This window comes from Macrotis lagotis, chromosome 1 (assembly GCF_037893015.1).
Source record: "Macrotis lagotis isolate mMagLag1 chromosome 1, bilby.v1.9.chrom.fasta, whole genome shotgun sequence".
NCBI classification, from domain to species: Eukaryota; Metazoa; Chordata; class Mammalia; order Peramelemorphia; family Peramelidae; genus Macrotis; species Macrotis lagotis.
The window spans coordinates 30,280,068-30,296,243 of NC_133658.1; positions in this window are offsets into that span (position 1 = coordinate 30,280,068).

Below are 16,176 nucleotides of genomic sequence, written 5' to 3' on the forward strand. Positions count from 1 at the left end.
ATATATCCTCTCTGTGATTCACCTGATTCCTTTACTTGGAGATAAAATTTTCCATTCAGCTCTGATAATTTCATCAGAAAAGTCTGAAAGTCTTCTATTTCAATGAATAGCCATCTTTTCCCCTGAAAGATGATGTTCAGTTATGCTGGATAATTGATTCTCATTTGCAAACCAAGTTCTTTTACCTTCCAGAAGCTGCTAAATTGTGTGTGTGTGTTTGTATGTGTGTTTGTGTGTGTGTGTGTGTGTGTGTGTGTGTGTGTGTGTGTGTGTGTGTGTGTCCAGGATATAGGAAACATTCCTTTCTGGTTGCTTGTAATATTTTCTCCTTGACATGAGAATTTGGGAATTTGGTTATAATACTCCCAGAAGTTTGCATTTTGAGATCTCTTTCAGCAGATTCCCTCAATTTATATTTTATCCTCTCCTTTTATATCAGGACAATTTTAATGGAGAATTTCTTGAAAACTGACATCTAGAGGCTGTTTTTGGTCATAATTGTAGATAGTTTAATAATTTTCAAATTACCTCTTCTGGATCTGGTTTCCAGGTCAGTTATTTTGTCCAATGTAATTTTTAACATTTTCTTCTAGCTGTTCATTCATTTGTTTTTTGTTTTACTATTTCTTGATTTCTCACAGTCATCAGGTTCCCTTAGCTCCTTTATACATTTTAGGTTTAGGGTTTTTTTAAGGTTTTTTTTTTTTTTTTTTGCAAGGCAAACAGGGTTAAGTGGCTTGCCCAAGGCCACACAGCTAGGCAATTATTAAGTGTCTGAGACTGGATTTGAAAACAGGTACTCCTGACTCCAGGGCTGGTGCTTTATCCACTATGCCACCTAGCCGCCCCTCCTTTCTACATTTTAAAGAATTATTATTTTCAGAGAGCTTTTATATCTCCTTTTCCATCTGACCAAGTCTGCTTTTAAGGTATTCTCCTCATTGGTTTTGAACTGCTTTTTTTTTTTATTTGACCCAGACTTGTTTTAAAGATGTTATTTCCCTCAGTCATGTTTTAAATTCCTTCCCAAAGTTGCAGACTTGGTTTCCATAATTTTCTGGTATCACTCTCATTTCTCTTCTCAATTTTACCTCTATCTCCCCTACTTAATTTTCAAAATATTTTTGAGCTCTTCCATAGCCTAAGACCAGTTGATAGTTTTCTTGGAGGCTTTGGATGCAGAAGCTTTGATCTCATTATTTTTCTGAGAGTGTATTTTGATCCTACATAGGACCAAAGTAACTGCTAATAGTTAGATTTCTTTTTCTGCTGTTGTTTGTTCCTTTCATCAAACCATGACTTGATATTATTTCTTTGTTAAGGTGGTGCTCTGCTCTCAGGATTGAGGACCCATTGTCCCAACCTTTTGAATGTTTTTGCAGCTATTTTCAGGGACAACCCCCCCCCCCCAGATCCTTATGAGAGGCTCTGACTGTTCTCTTGGTCTGTGGATGACCAACAGTTCTCCTTTTTGCCCTGAAACTATGAGGAGAGTCCTTCCTCTTTCCTGAAACTAGGGTCCCAGATTGCAAACTGAATCTCAGTAGAGGCAAAGTCGGGACAATCCTGCTTCACAAATAACTGAGTAGGGGCAAAGTAGGGGCAATCCTGCTTCAGGGATAGCTGAGAGACCTCTGTGATCTCCCCTGATACCTTCTGATCCCTTTCTGTCCATGAACTGAGCATTCTGGACTCAATAACCAGATGGTTCTTTGCCAGATGACTCCCCAGGACTTCTACTGGGTCCCCAGAATCAGGTCTGCACAGAGATGTGCTCTGAACTGCATTCTGCTCTCACACTGATGCATCAGAGTTTTCTTGCTAAGCTTCCCAATTGAAAAGTCAGCAAACCAGGGGTACTCGGGGCCAGCACATTCTGTTCTATGGAGTCAAAATGAAATAGAGAAGCTGGTGGAAAGTAAGCATCATTTTGGAAGAAGTCTCTAAAGACACTTTTTTCACATAGTAGTTGCTTAATAAATACTTGATGATTGATTGATTGACATGTGGATTCCAATGCTGTTTTTCTGCAAATTATTGGCCTTTGTGTTACAGATAAAGAAGAAACTTAGAAAGAACTAAGTTTGAGTTCTGTCTCTGATAAATAATAGATATATACACTGGGGTAAGGGTGTTATTTACTTCTAAAATGACTACATAGAAGAAACAAGAGTAAGTCACTCTACTCTGATTCTTGGTTTCCTCATCTATTCAAAACGATTATTAGAATGGATGGAGTTTAATTCCTTTTTCAGTTCTCATTTTTTAAAATATTACTAGCATGATTTGTCTTTCTCCTATATCAGTGTTATTTAAGCAAAGAAGAATGCCAAGGAAGAAAAACATGAGCTTTGAGGAATGTATCAGACTGAACTGAGAGAAAAGCTGTCAAATGTTTCTATTCATATTCATGACTTTAGAATACAATTTTATAGATTTTTTTAAAGGTAACGGCGATGGAGAGGGGATCTTCTTGCAGTACTGAAATAGAATCACAAAATTAGATAGCTGAAAAAAAAATGAGAACATAGAGGCTTAGAGTGGTTGTTTGGTCCAATGTCACACATCTGTTTTGTGCCCTGTTATATCTCTTGAATGTCAAGACTAGGATATATTCAACGATGCCATCATCTTTTTACTATTTGGATTCTCTGCACAATGGCATGATTCTTTGTTCTTTTTCCATTGCTCCTCAATGCCATTATATCTCTTCTAGATACTAGAACTCCTTTACTAAGTTATCACATCATGCATATGGCAGAGGGGACTCTGATTTTGGAATTGTTGGATTATACACCTTCTGATTCCCTATCTGACTCCAAAACTGTGATATTCTAATTTGTTCCTACATTCCAAATATCTATTTTTATGTCTTCCTTATTTTCCACTCACACACCAGCTCTTCTCATTCAACTAGTCTTGTCATTACCTGTCTAAATGATTGCCAGACTAGATCATGTCATTCCCTGGGTTTTCTCAATTCTCCAATCCATCTCTTTAAGCACACCAACAAATCTTCTTAATAATGATTATTTGGCCACATTGCTTTAGTCAGTTAGTCAAGAAACGTTTATTTGCTTGTTGAGATGGTAAAGGGGAAAACAAAGCATCACTGACAATGGCAGTAATAAAAATACAGTCCCTGTTCTCATTCTGAAGGGATTATATGCCAATTTAAAAAGTTCATTAAAGATATATGCAGTGCAAATGAATGCACAAAAACTCTACAAGTTGTGAACACTGGAAGAGCTGAAGAAAGTCATTTTTAAAATTTTTTTATTTTAATTTTTTTAGGTTTTTCTGTAAGGCAAATGGGGTTAAGTGGCTTGCCCAAGGCCACACAGTTAGGTCATTATTAAGTGTCTGAGAACGGATTTGAACCCAGGTACTCCTGACTCCAGGGCCTGTGCTTTATCCACTACGCCACCTAGCCACCCCAAGAAAGTCAATTTAGAGTAGAATGTTGCAAAAAAGTCAGAGGAAGCGGATTGGTTATGAAAGGGGAGAGCATTCCAGGTTTGAAAACAGACAGTCAAAATGCAGTCAGGAGATGTACTGTTTGAACGTGGAAGTGCAAATAATTCAGAGTTACTGGATATGTAACTAGATTGTGAAGTGTTTTAAATGTCAAAAGAGATTTTATAATTAATCCTGAAAATAATAGGAAGAAAGAGGAATTTAAGTAATGAGTATTTGTTTATTTGTGTGGAGGGACATGGTCAGACTTCCTCTTTAGGAAAATCACATTGGTAGTAAAATGGAAGACTGGTTAGAGTGATAAGTGATCTGCCATATTGATATTTTTGAAATAGTTAAAATATGTAAGAATGAGGACCTGGACTCTCAATGTTACAAAGAAAGAGTTGCACTTTAGAAAGAACTAATTTTGAGTTCTTTCTCTGATAAATTATATATATATATATATATATATATATATATATATATATATATATACATACACTGGGGTAAGGGTGTTATTTAATTCTAAAATCACTATGTGGAATGAGGAATGCTTACCAATAAAAGGAATTTCTTCTAGCATTCCTGGTACCAATGAAATTATAATTCCTACTCTTATGCATATTACCTATAGGACAAATTATACATATCTGTATAATTATAAAACTAAAGTATAATTATACATTATCATAAATGATGGACAGCTAGGTTGCACAGTGGATAGAACAATAGACCTGAAATAAATAAATCTTAAATTCAAATTTAGCCCCAGATGTTTGCTAACAGTGTGAGCCTGGGCAGGTTACTTAATCTTGTTTGTCTCGGATTCTTCATCCATAAATGAGCTGGAGAAAGAAATGCCAAAACACTGCAGTACCTTTTGTCACAATTCACTAATAACAATGTATTACCAACATTTAATAATCTCTACAATAATCCCCCCCAGTCTACTTTTCTACCTTGATTTCACACTATTTCTCTTTAGGAAATGTGCATTTCAGTCAGGTAAAGCATCTGATATGATAGTATGGAGAAAGGGAGGATTTAGCATAAGAAAATACTGTTTGAACTCCTACTCTAGCATTTACTATGTGTATTATCTTGGAAAATCACTTAATCTCAATTTGTCCTATCAAAAAAAGTGATTTGGACCACATAAATTCCAAAGTCTTTTAAGGATAAATGCTCTAATCCTGCTTAAATAATAAATAATATGTATATATTGAATAAATCTTTCAAATTCTGAGTTATAGTGACCTTATTTATGAAATGGAAAAATTGGACTAGATGACTTAATTTGTTTTTAGTCGAAATCTATGATTCTCTGAGTAATTTTAATATGCTCCAAATCAAGCTACCAGTGAGGTATGAATTCTTTCAGATCTATGGGATTTCAAGTCATTAGAATATGGGAGTAATGTTCTGCATTTGGTTGAAATTTTAGCATGCTTCTCCATAGTATATGTTCAATGACATAAAATGGGACCTTGCAATTGACCCTGGCAAGAGGGATATAGGATAAAGATTCTTCTATCATCTCTGAGGGACATAACAAATGCCTCAATTTCTATGATGAGGGCAATAAATCCATATTATTACAATCTGAATATTTTTGCATTTTTCTTCCAGAGATCCCTCAAACCCACTTAGTGATTCTTAATTTTGGGGAATATTTTATCATTTATAGATTAATGGATGAATATTTCCTTTTGGGTGGACACAATTCATAATTAATTCACCTCTGGAGCTTGAGAAAATAAATGATATCTACTGCAGAGTTAAAGTAGGGGTCGGATATTCATTGAACTCAGTCTGCCAATGTAGCCTTGCTTTGCAAATGGTCTATGAGGACTAAGAATTTTGAAAAAAAGAGCAATTAGTGATGTTTGACCTTTATTCTCAAAGACCATAACATCAGAGAGGTGATGACCATGGCAAGCACATGAATTGTATTAAAGTGAGGAATTGCTGTGTTAAGTCACCAGTCTCATTTTCTCCTCCAGAGTCATCTGGGTCCAATGACCAGATTTGAGTCAGGATGACTGGAAATGGCCCTGGATGCAAGGCAGTCAGGGTTAAGTGACTTGTCCAAGGTCACACAGATAGTAACTGTCAAATGTCTGAGGTTGCACCTGCCATGATATAAAGACTATTCTGAATATTAGATAGGTAATCATAGTTATTTAGCTCAATAAGAAGAGAGAGAGACAGAGAGGGGGAAAGAGAGAGAGAAAGACAGAGTCAGAGATAGACAGAGACAGACACACACAAACACACACACAGAGAAATGGATAGATGTATAGATAGATGAATATGTGTTTGGAGTTTATACATGATTATGTAAGCCTGGAAGTTGAGTCCCAATTAATCATAGAAGTTCTAAAAATCTTGATTGAAACAATGAATTAAAAGTAAACTAGATGTAAACAAATCCTTATTTTGAGATAAGCAAATATTTACTTTGGAAGGAATAATTGGCTTAAAGCAGATCATACCACAAACAAATGCCCTGTAATATTACTAGAATATGTCACATTTTCCCAAAGCTCTAGATAAAATAGCACATCTTTTCAGAGCAGACCAACAAAGATGAACATTAAACTAAGGTCTTCCTGAATCTTAGGCTAATTCAATCCATTTTTATCCTGAAGCCTCTCATCCATAAAAGTGAGAAAAGATACCTGTTGCATTTTGAACAAATGGGATTTGGTATCCTGTTGTGACATTCTATTTCAATGTCCAAAAAAACCAGGATTAGGCTCAGGATAGAGTGTACATATGAATAGAGAGACATGGTGGATAACTGCATAGTGATGACTGATCTCAGATAGTTGAATCCCTTTATTTTGCAGATGTAGAAGCTGAGGTTCTTAGAAGTAAAACTGCATACTACTAAAAAGCACACAGTTAAAATTATTGGATCAGATTATCTGCCCCAATCTAATGCTTTCTATTTCACCATTTTGTTTTTCTCTATTAAGTTAGTGATCCGTGATCTGATCCATTTATATTAGCTTAGTGTTATTTAGTGGTTTTATCTTCCTTTCTTTTTTTTATGTTTTTGCAAGGTAAATGGGGTTAAGTGGCTTGCCCAAGGCCACACAGCTAGGTAATTATTAAGTGTCTGAGACCAGATTTGAAACCAGGTACTCCTGACTCCAAGGCCGGTGCTTTATCCACTACGCCACCTAGGCGCCTCTGGGATTATCTTTCAAAGAAGGTATTGAAAATTGAAAATTTATAAAGTAGTTAGAAGAAGGATACAAAGATAGTGAGGGATCTAGGCCCCATGACAAAAAAATTACTAAGAAGAAGAGGTGACTTTAGAATGAAACGATGGTATCTTCAAATATTATTTATGGAAAGTGTTCTAGGGAGGCATTGAGATAATATGTCCAAAGCACTTTTCAAAGGTTAAAGAATTATATATAAGTAGTAGTAACAAAACCAATAGTAAAAGCAAAAATAGAAGAAGAAAGAAGAAAAAAGAGATTTGAGGGAAGGCATTAGTTGTTTCTTTTAAGCTAATGACTAGGAATTATATAGATCTATGTGCAAGCTTAATATAAAAACCTGAGAGTGGAAAAGAGGCTAATTTGAAATTTGAAGAACTGGGGTGAAGTTTTGTTCTTTTTTTAAAGGAATAATGACAGAGTGATGTCTTGTGAATGATTTGTATTTAAGTTAGGTAGGGTTTACAAGTGGTCAGCTTTACTATCTTTTTAAAAATTATTGATGCTCAGTAGTAAAATAAAAGCCAGGAATATTTGTGATGGCTCAGGATGCAAGGAGTGATATTGGTAAATTCAGTATCTGACCTAACTCTAAGCACCTGCTTGAGCCACCTTCCTGGTCTTTGAAATAAATTGTTATGTTATGATAACATATCTTTATGTCATCTCTTTATTAATCTGAACAAGTCATATATCTTACCTCTCAAGCAGAAAGACATCTCAAGTAGCAAAAATGGTTGCATATTTGCAACACTATAGGAAGTTCCCTCTTTCTACCTCCCCAGGGAAAGTATTTTGTCATTTATATCAGAAACTTGAATAAAAATATATAAATAGTGATATCATGAGGACAAAGATAATTTGTTTTGGCAAAGCAATGGGATCAAGTGACTTGCCCAAGGTCACACAGCTAGTGTCAAGTGTCTGAGGTAAGATTTGAACTCAAGTCCTCCTGACTCCAGAGCTGATGCTCCACCCACTGTTCCACCTAGCTGCCCCCACACATATTTTTTTAAAACAATATTTTATTTTTCCCAAAATACACATTATAACTTTATTTTTTTAGTTTTTTTTTTGCAAGGCAATGGGGTTAAGTTGTTTGCCTATGGCCACACAGCTAGGTAATTATTAAGTGTGTGAGTCTGGATTTGAACTCAGGTCCTCCTGACTCCAGGAACAATGGTCTATCCACTGCGCCACATAGCTGTCTCCCAAAGTTATAACAGTCTTAACACTGATTTTTGCTTTTTGAGTTTACTATTCTATTCCCTCTATTCCATCCTCTGACCTCTCTCCCCCTCCCTGAGACCGTAGAAATTTGATACGGCTTTTATACGTATGAAATCATGTAAAGCATTTTTTTCTCAGTCATTTTAAACAAGAATACAAAAAAAGAAAATGAAACATAGTATGCTGCAGTCCATATTCAGACAATAATAGCTCTTCCCCTAGAGATAGATAGTATCTTTCATCATGACTCCTTTGAGATTATCTTGGATCATTGTATTATTGGGAATAAGTAAATCATTCACAATTTTTCATTGTCTGTATCACTATTACTGTGTACAATATTCTCCTGGCTCAGTTCACTCTACTTTACATCAGTTCATATAAATCTTTCAAGTTTTTCTGAAATCAACCTGTTTGTAATTTCTTATATCACAATATTAATCCATCACATAAAATATAGTTTGTATAGCCATTCCATAACTGATGGACATCCCCTTGATTTCAAATTCTTAGCCACCACAAAAACATTTCTATGCACACTCACACACAAACACACACACACACACACACACACACACACACACTTACACATAGAGAGAGATAAATAGATATAGATATTTTCCTATAGCTGTTTTAAAAATGACCTTTCTTGGATCTCTTTGGGATATAAATGTTGCAGGCTACATATTATTTTATGTTCTAGTGAAAATTATAAAATGTTCTATTATTGCTGTCATTTGCTGGAATTGACTTTTTTTTAGTTTTTTCCAAGGCAAATAAAGTTATGTGGCTTGCCCAAGGCCACACAGCTAGGTCATTATTAAGTGTCTGAGGCTGGATTTGAACTCAGGTCCTCCTGACTCCAGGGCCAGTGCTCTATTCACTGCGCCACCTAGCAGCCCCGTATATGTTGTTTTGATGAGTATGGTGACTAGGAAGGTCCTTATTATTTCGCTAATAGATGGTTGTCATTTTCCCTTGGGATGAGAACAGTGGATTAGAGAATGGAAATTATGACATGAAGAACACAACAACATTTGCTGTTTTTTTTCCAGTCAGAAATGTGATCCCTGAGTTCAGATTGTGCAAATGCAAGTCTTTGGTCACAAGAACAACAACATAAGTAGGCTTAAGGAAGATTGAAAGTAGTGGACTCCTACGAATAAGGAACTGAAAGTGAAGTTGTATCAGGAACGCTGCATTTCTACTTGATGCACTTTGTGATTTCCTCTTGTTTCTGGAATACATAATCAATTGCACCTTTTTGTGGACACAGGAATTCAAGCTAAAGTACAAATTCAGCAGGTAATCAAAATGCCAACTTGTGTCATTATAGTAATATGTACTTGGAATTACTTAGGTCAAATTATGGTATTTTTCTAAATTTTAATCACCAAATATAGATTTGGTAGAGTATCAGTGAATAACTGAACACATTCATAGGATCATACAGTTAGAGAAATAAGAAAACTTAAAGGCTTATGAAGTTTAAATATTTCGTTTTACAGTCTATGAAAAACTATGAGAGATTGAATGACATATCTAAAATTATGCATTTACAAAATGAAACCAAAATTTGAACTGAGTTAATTCTCATTTCACATATCAAATATCACTCTATGTAAATAATGCTTTGTTCCCTACAATTCAAATCAACAAATATTGATAAGCACTTAGTTGAGTGAGATTTTTGAGATAACTTTGAATTAAGTTTGTTATGTATATATATATATATATATATATATATATGTGTGTGTGTGCACATAAGGAGAAATAGAGGAATAGAGGTACATACACACACATATACAGAGAGAGAGAGAGAGAGAGAGAGAGAGAGAGAGAGAGAGAGAGAGAGAGAGAGAGAGAGAAACTAGCTAATCTGAGGAGTAAGGAGGATTTAGACTTGGTTGGATCAAGGGAGGCTTCAAAGCAAATGTGCTATTTGAATTAAACTTTGGAGGAAACTAAGAATTAACAGTGGCTTAGGAGAAGAGGGAAGGTTTTTTAAACAAGTACAAATGGTAAAAAGGCAAAAAGAAGCACTACCTTTGAGGAAGACAATGTTTCAGAAAGAATATTATATTCAATCTTCTCTTGGATTATAACCTAATTTAAAAAAAAAAAAACACTTGTCCTGTTTTGGGTTAAAAGTTCAAAATAAAAATAAAATAAAATCAAAACCAAAACCAAAACTTTTCTCTGTTGTGCTCAAACTTTGAATACAGAGCATGAATCAGGACCATTGATGAAGACCCTAATGTATGTGGCAAATCATTTTACATCCTTGAGATAACCTCTCAAACTCCATACAGGAGGAAAAGTATTCATCTTTCTTCTGGGGTTTGATATGAAAGTTCTCTCTTTCAGATTCTTTCAATAGACTTTAGACAAGGTAAAGAAGTGAAATGATCATTTTGCTTCCTTTATACTGGTTAGGCAGAGATGACCTTAATAATAGACAATAACGTTTTGTTTGTTTTAGAAACAGAGATCTGATACGTTATAGTGTTACTGTCACAAGTTATTCAAGGAGATGGAAAATTGTGTACATAATCTATATTTCCTCCAATGAAATGACTTGTACAGCTAAGAATTAGTAATACACTTTAATACCAAAGTTTTTGATATGGTTTTTTATGATGTTTTGCTTTCCACATGATGCTCTCCATTTAGGACCTAACTTGCTTTGATTAACTTTGAACTCACTCTCTGTGAAGGATAAGTATTTAAAAGCATAGGATGTATCATACCTGATAATAATGGCAGAGGGAGGAATCAAGTTAAGGTCAGGGACTGTTGAAGGCTGTCTTTGTGTGTGTGTGTGTGTGTGTGTGTGTGTGTGTGTGTGTGTGTGTTTGTGTGTGTGTGTGTGTGCTTCTATTTGAATCTGTAGGTTTTTATAGATTTACACATACAGAAATATACATGAACATGAATGTATGCTTATGTGTATACATGAGTGTATAACCCATTATATATTATCTTGAAAATGAGCTTGTGTAATAGAGGACAAGATTCCTGAAAAGAGACCTCAGTCTCTTGGTAGCCAAGCATTTAAAGGAATCACAAAATCTCAGAAATAAGAGGAATCATAGGAGCCATTTAGTGCAACCCCAACTTGAACTGGAAACCTTTCTATGACATGCCCAACAATTCTTAGTAAATATTTGCTTGTAGACTATATTTCTTAGAACTAGAGTCAGGGTAGGCCCTGTCTTATTTTGTAACTGTAATTTTTTATTAATAGAATTCTGAGTGTCCTGAGGAGAGAAATAAGACAAATGAGAAAGACTACGTATTTGCCTATTTCACAGATTTGTCTCTCATCTGCCCCATCCAATCTGTCATTTTTCCTTCTAATTTAGTCCTTTGCAAAATTATTCTCTACCAACTCATCCCTCTCTTTTCCAAAAATGAAAGTTTGGAGAAGAGGTGAAAAGTAGTGTTTAATGAAAATTCCAACAATCAGAAATGAACTTTCAAATGTGTTTTTGGGTGAGTTAAGGAAACAGCCAAAAGCCAGACTTGGACAGCCTTTGATGCCATCCGTAAGAACAGCTGTCTCAGATAGGCTTGGCTGTGAATACTGAACTGCCAACAAGAGCTTCAGGGCTGTTTGGCAGGATTTGTTGTTGGGTGCATTGAATTCATTTGGAAGGAAAATGGAACTGGCATTGCTGAAGGTGCATGATAACAGAGCAGTTGTAAAGCTTTTGTGCTATTTTGCTGGATTTAGACTTCTTTGCTTATCCTTTGCTTTGGGGGTAGAAAAACAGATCTCCCCCGGAATCCACCTGTATACCAAACAGTTAGAGACGAGCTTTGAGTAATCTGTGAAAATCAAGTGAGATAGCCCTATAAAGCACTTTGCCTCATATCTCTCAAAATGATAAAGAAACATTGACGATTTCATGATTATTTGTGCAGAGGTAAACTGGAATAGAATCCAGAGTTCTCTATCAGGAAAGAAGAAAGCTTGTTTTCATAACCCAATATGAATACTCACTGGTGATTGCTAATTTGCCTGTGAGAAGATTTTGCATCTCAATGTCACTATCTATAAAATAAAGACAAAGGAAACACCCTACAAAGGGTAAAAATGTCTGTAAGAATGGTTCTAAGTCCCAAATAGAAAATACATTTTACATATATATATATATTTATATATATATATATATATATATATATGTATATATATATATATACACACACACATATATATATATATATATATATATATATATATATATATATATATATATGTAAAATGTAAAATGCAGGTGTCAATACAAAAGTGCAACAAAACTTTGAGCTGATAGTCCTATTCTTTTCCAGGTATTGTAAGGCATTCAGATAGAGATATCTCTGGGAGAAGTAGATAAATTAATTTTTCTATTTTTATTGTATGGCAGATTTTTGAAGAAGTCATTAAAAATAATGGGATTTTTTGGGGAAATTCTTTAATATTTTGTAATACAAGTTGATTTTTCTTAAGGGAAAAACTCCAGTAGTAAATAGATTTGGGGCTCATTATGCTCCCACATGAATTTTTCTACTATGTTTCTCAGTTATGAGAATATGAAATGTTTTCTTCCTTTTTTTTTTTTTTAGCCAGGCAATGGGGTTAAAGTGACTTGCCTGAGGTCAGACTGCTAGGTAATTATTAGGTGACTGAGGTCAAATTTGAATCCAGGTCCTCCTCACTCCATGGTCTATCCGCTATGAAAAGTATTCTTGGTTCACAAGTACATTGAATAGCAAGACTGTGTTTTTTTTACTTTTTTTTGTCCTTCATTCCTGAAGAAGACCATGAAATCTGGGAAGTGATGCCATGACAAGACATGAATTGGATTTTAGTGAGGGGGGTCCTGTGCTAAATTACCAGCCTCACTTCCACCTCCAGAGCCATCTGGAACCAGTGGCCAGATTGCAATCAGGACGATTGGAGATGGCCTTGGATGCAAGGCAATCAGGGTTAAGTGACTTGTGCAAAGTCCCACAGCTAGGTCTGAGGAAGAATTCAAACTCCCTTCCTCCTGACTCCAAAGCTATCCACTGTGCCTTATAGCTGCCCTGAAATAGTAAATAGTAGGTAATTAATAAATACAGGTGGATCAAATGATTACTCATAGGTGGAGATTTTATGAAATTTGAAAATGCAACTAAAGGATTCACATGAGTCTATTACAGCTAGAGGTCTGAAATCAATAATTTTGTGTAGGATAATATTGTGCTTTCAATATAATTTACTCATTGAATTCTCAAAGATTTCTTTTTTACTTTATACTTTTCAAAGAAGTATTTGTATTCTCTTAGTGTGTGAAAGATAACAAGCTTTTAATCGACTAATTTTGTCTTTCTGTCTTTAATGGTATCCAGTAGGCTTCTTTTTGGGGTGAGGGTTCTGTAGCAGCATGTTACAGTTTTCTGAACTCAATCACATTTACTGCATAAAGGAATAATCTAGCCTACTAAAAGTTATTTCCATAATTTCAATAATTATGTAGTGGCATTTTTATAAGCAAATTGGCCATTTGACACTTCTTTCTCAATAAAATGTTGGATGACTGAATATATTACCTATTTATTATATTTGTATTTCAATTTTTATAGGCTCCACCCAGAAATAAAACACTTTTGGTTTCATTTAATAAATATAGTGATGTATACATTTTCTTCATCATCCACAACAAGAGTTTATTAAAGGTTCATTCTATGCCTGTCATTGTGTTTAGAGTCAGATATATTTTATAAAGGCAAAAATAATTTTCTCAGCCTTAACTATTACTCACTGAATCCAATGAATTTTCATATTTAAAAAGAATTTCTTTAAAATTTAATCTCATTTTTAGTACATGGAGTGATTCAATTCACTCCTTTTGACTTGGAAATGTTAATAGTTCCCTAGCTTCTTGGTTGGCTAGGTGGCACAATAAATTAAATTCTTGGACAGTAGTCAATGAGATTCAACTTCCTGAGTTCAAATTTGGTATCAAACACTTAACAGGATGTTGTACTGGACATGTCATTTAACCCTTTTTTGCTTCAGTTTTATCTCTTGTAAAATGAGTTGGGAAAAGGAAAATTTAAACTATTCTAGTGCCTTTGCAAATAAAAATGGGGTCACAAAGAGTCAGATATGATGAATAACAATTACCAGCTACTATCAGGTTATTATATTTTTGCTTCATATTCATTGTATATATATGTATATATAAAATTATATTGTATATAAAATATCTATATATATAGATATATAGATAGATATGTTTTGATATTTTCCATCTCCATTATTTATTTTGTCATCATAAAAATATAGGTTACAATTGACATGTTAATATGTTCATTTTTCTATTAAGCTTTGACTTTAGCATGCCAGTCTCTTACCTTAGACAGCATCAGCTTTGGCCTTTGTCTTATTTATTTTTGCCTTGGCATAAGAAAACTCAACCTTTATAAGCATTACTTTTATCCAGTGTTTCAATTTCCCATTCATATTCAAGTTCAAGTGCTTATGTTCTCCCAAAGAGATTTAAGAATATTATTTTTAATTAAATTTGAAGAAGAAATAAATAGGTCTGGTAAAGTTTTTGATAATGTTTCCATGGATAAGGAAGCTAGAGTTCTGTGACTTGGTGACTCTCAGTAGAGAAGGTAGTAGTTTTAATAAAAAGTATTAGATCAGAATGGAGGAGAAGAATTTTGAATAACTCATGTTGACTGGACTCTTGGGTTCATACTTTTAATATGTAAGCCTCTAAGGAGAAAAAGTAACAGAGCACCTCAGAGGCCACTTGAAGACACCAGAGAAGTGATCAGTCATTGCATTTTTGTTCCTTGTTTTTCTTTATTTGTTTGTTTTTTCTCATGTAAGCTTCCAAATTAATCACAGAATGAACTTTTCTGTTGGAGATATTCTTTACAAGGGTTCAATGCTTAGCAGTTTCAATTCAAGCCATGTTAGGCACATTGTAAAACATCTTCAGAGCTGAAACATTGGAAAGTTATGATGTAGGAAGTAAATATTTCTTAAGAAATAGATTTCTAGCTGAGAAAAAAATTTTCCCAGATAGGGCTTCTGATAAAGGTCTCATTTCTACTATATAGAGAATTGAATCAAATTTATAATGTTACAAGTCATTTCAAATTGATAAATGAACAAAATATATGAACACAATCACATGAAAAAATGCTCCAAATCATTATTTTTAGAGAAATGAAAATTGAAACAACTATGATATACCACTTCATATCTATCATATTGGCTAAGATAACACAAAAGGAAAATAATCAATGTTGGAGAGGTTGTGGAAATATTGGGACATTAATACAATTTTTTGAGTTGTAAACTAATCCAACCATTTTGGAGAGCAAAATGGAACTATGTTCACCGAGTGGTAAAACTGAGCATATCATTTGACCCAGTAATAAAAATATTAGATCTGCATACAAAAACAATTACAAAAAATGAAGTTCCATAATTTAAAAAAAAATATTCATAGTAGTTCTTATTTTAGTGGCAAAGAATTGGAAATTGGAAGCATGTCCATCAATTGGGGAATGGCTGAACAAATTATTGCTATGAATGTTATAGAATGTCATTGTTCTATGAGAAACTATGAATGGTCAGACTTTATAAAGGCCTGGAAATAACCACAGGAACTGATGCTGAGTGAAAGGAGCAGAAACAAGAGAATATTGTACACATTAACGTAAACATTGTGAGGTGATTGCTAAGATGAATGAAGTTCGTCTTAGAGTTCTGAGAACTAGGGCAACCTTAGCAGACCTATTATGTAGTACATCATCCATGTGCAGAGGGGAAAAGAAAAAAAGAATCAGGGATACTTACAACTTCTCATGCTTTTCCCTTGTATCGCATGTTTCTCTTTCTTTTTCTCTTAGTCTCAATTCCTCATATACAAAATGACTTATATGAAAATATGCTAAATACAAATGCACACCTACAACTTTCATTAGATTGTTTACAAATTACTAAAGGTGGAGTGGGAAGGGAGGGTGGTAGAAAAGCATGTAACATATGTGTGTAAGTGTATGCATGTTGAAAAACAACATATAATTGGAAAAATAAAATAAATATTAAAAAGTATATTTCCTTAAGAATGTTGTGTGTTTTTTGAGACTGTGACCAGATGAAATTAATGGCTTTTAGTAAATGAAACTAGTCCTGGAATTCAAAGTGACCTGAAAGGGCAAAGCATACAGATAAAAAGATCAGCTGTTATAAAATGCT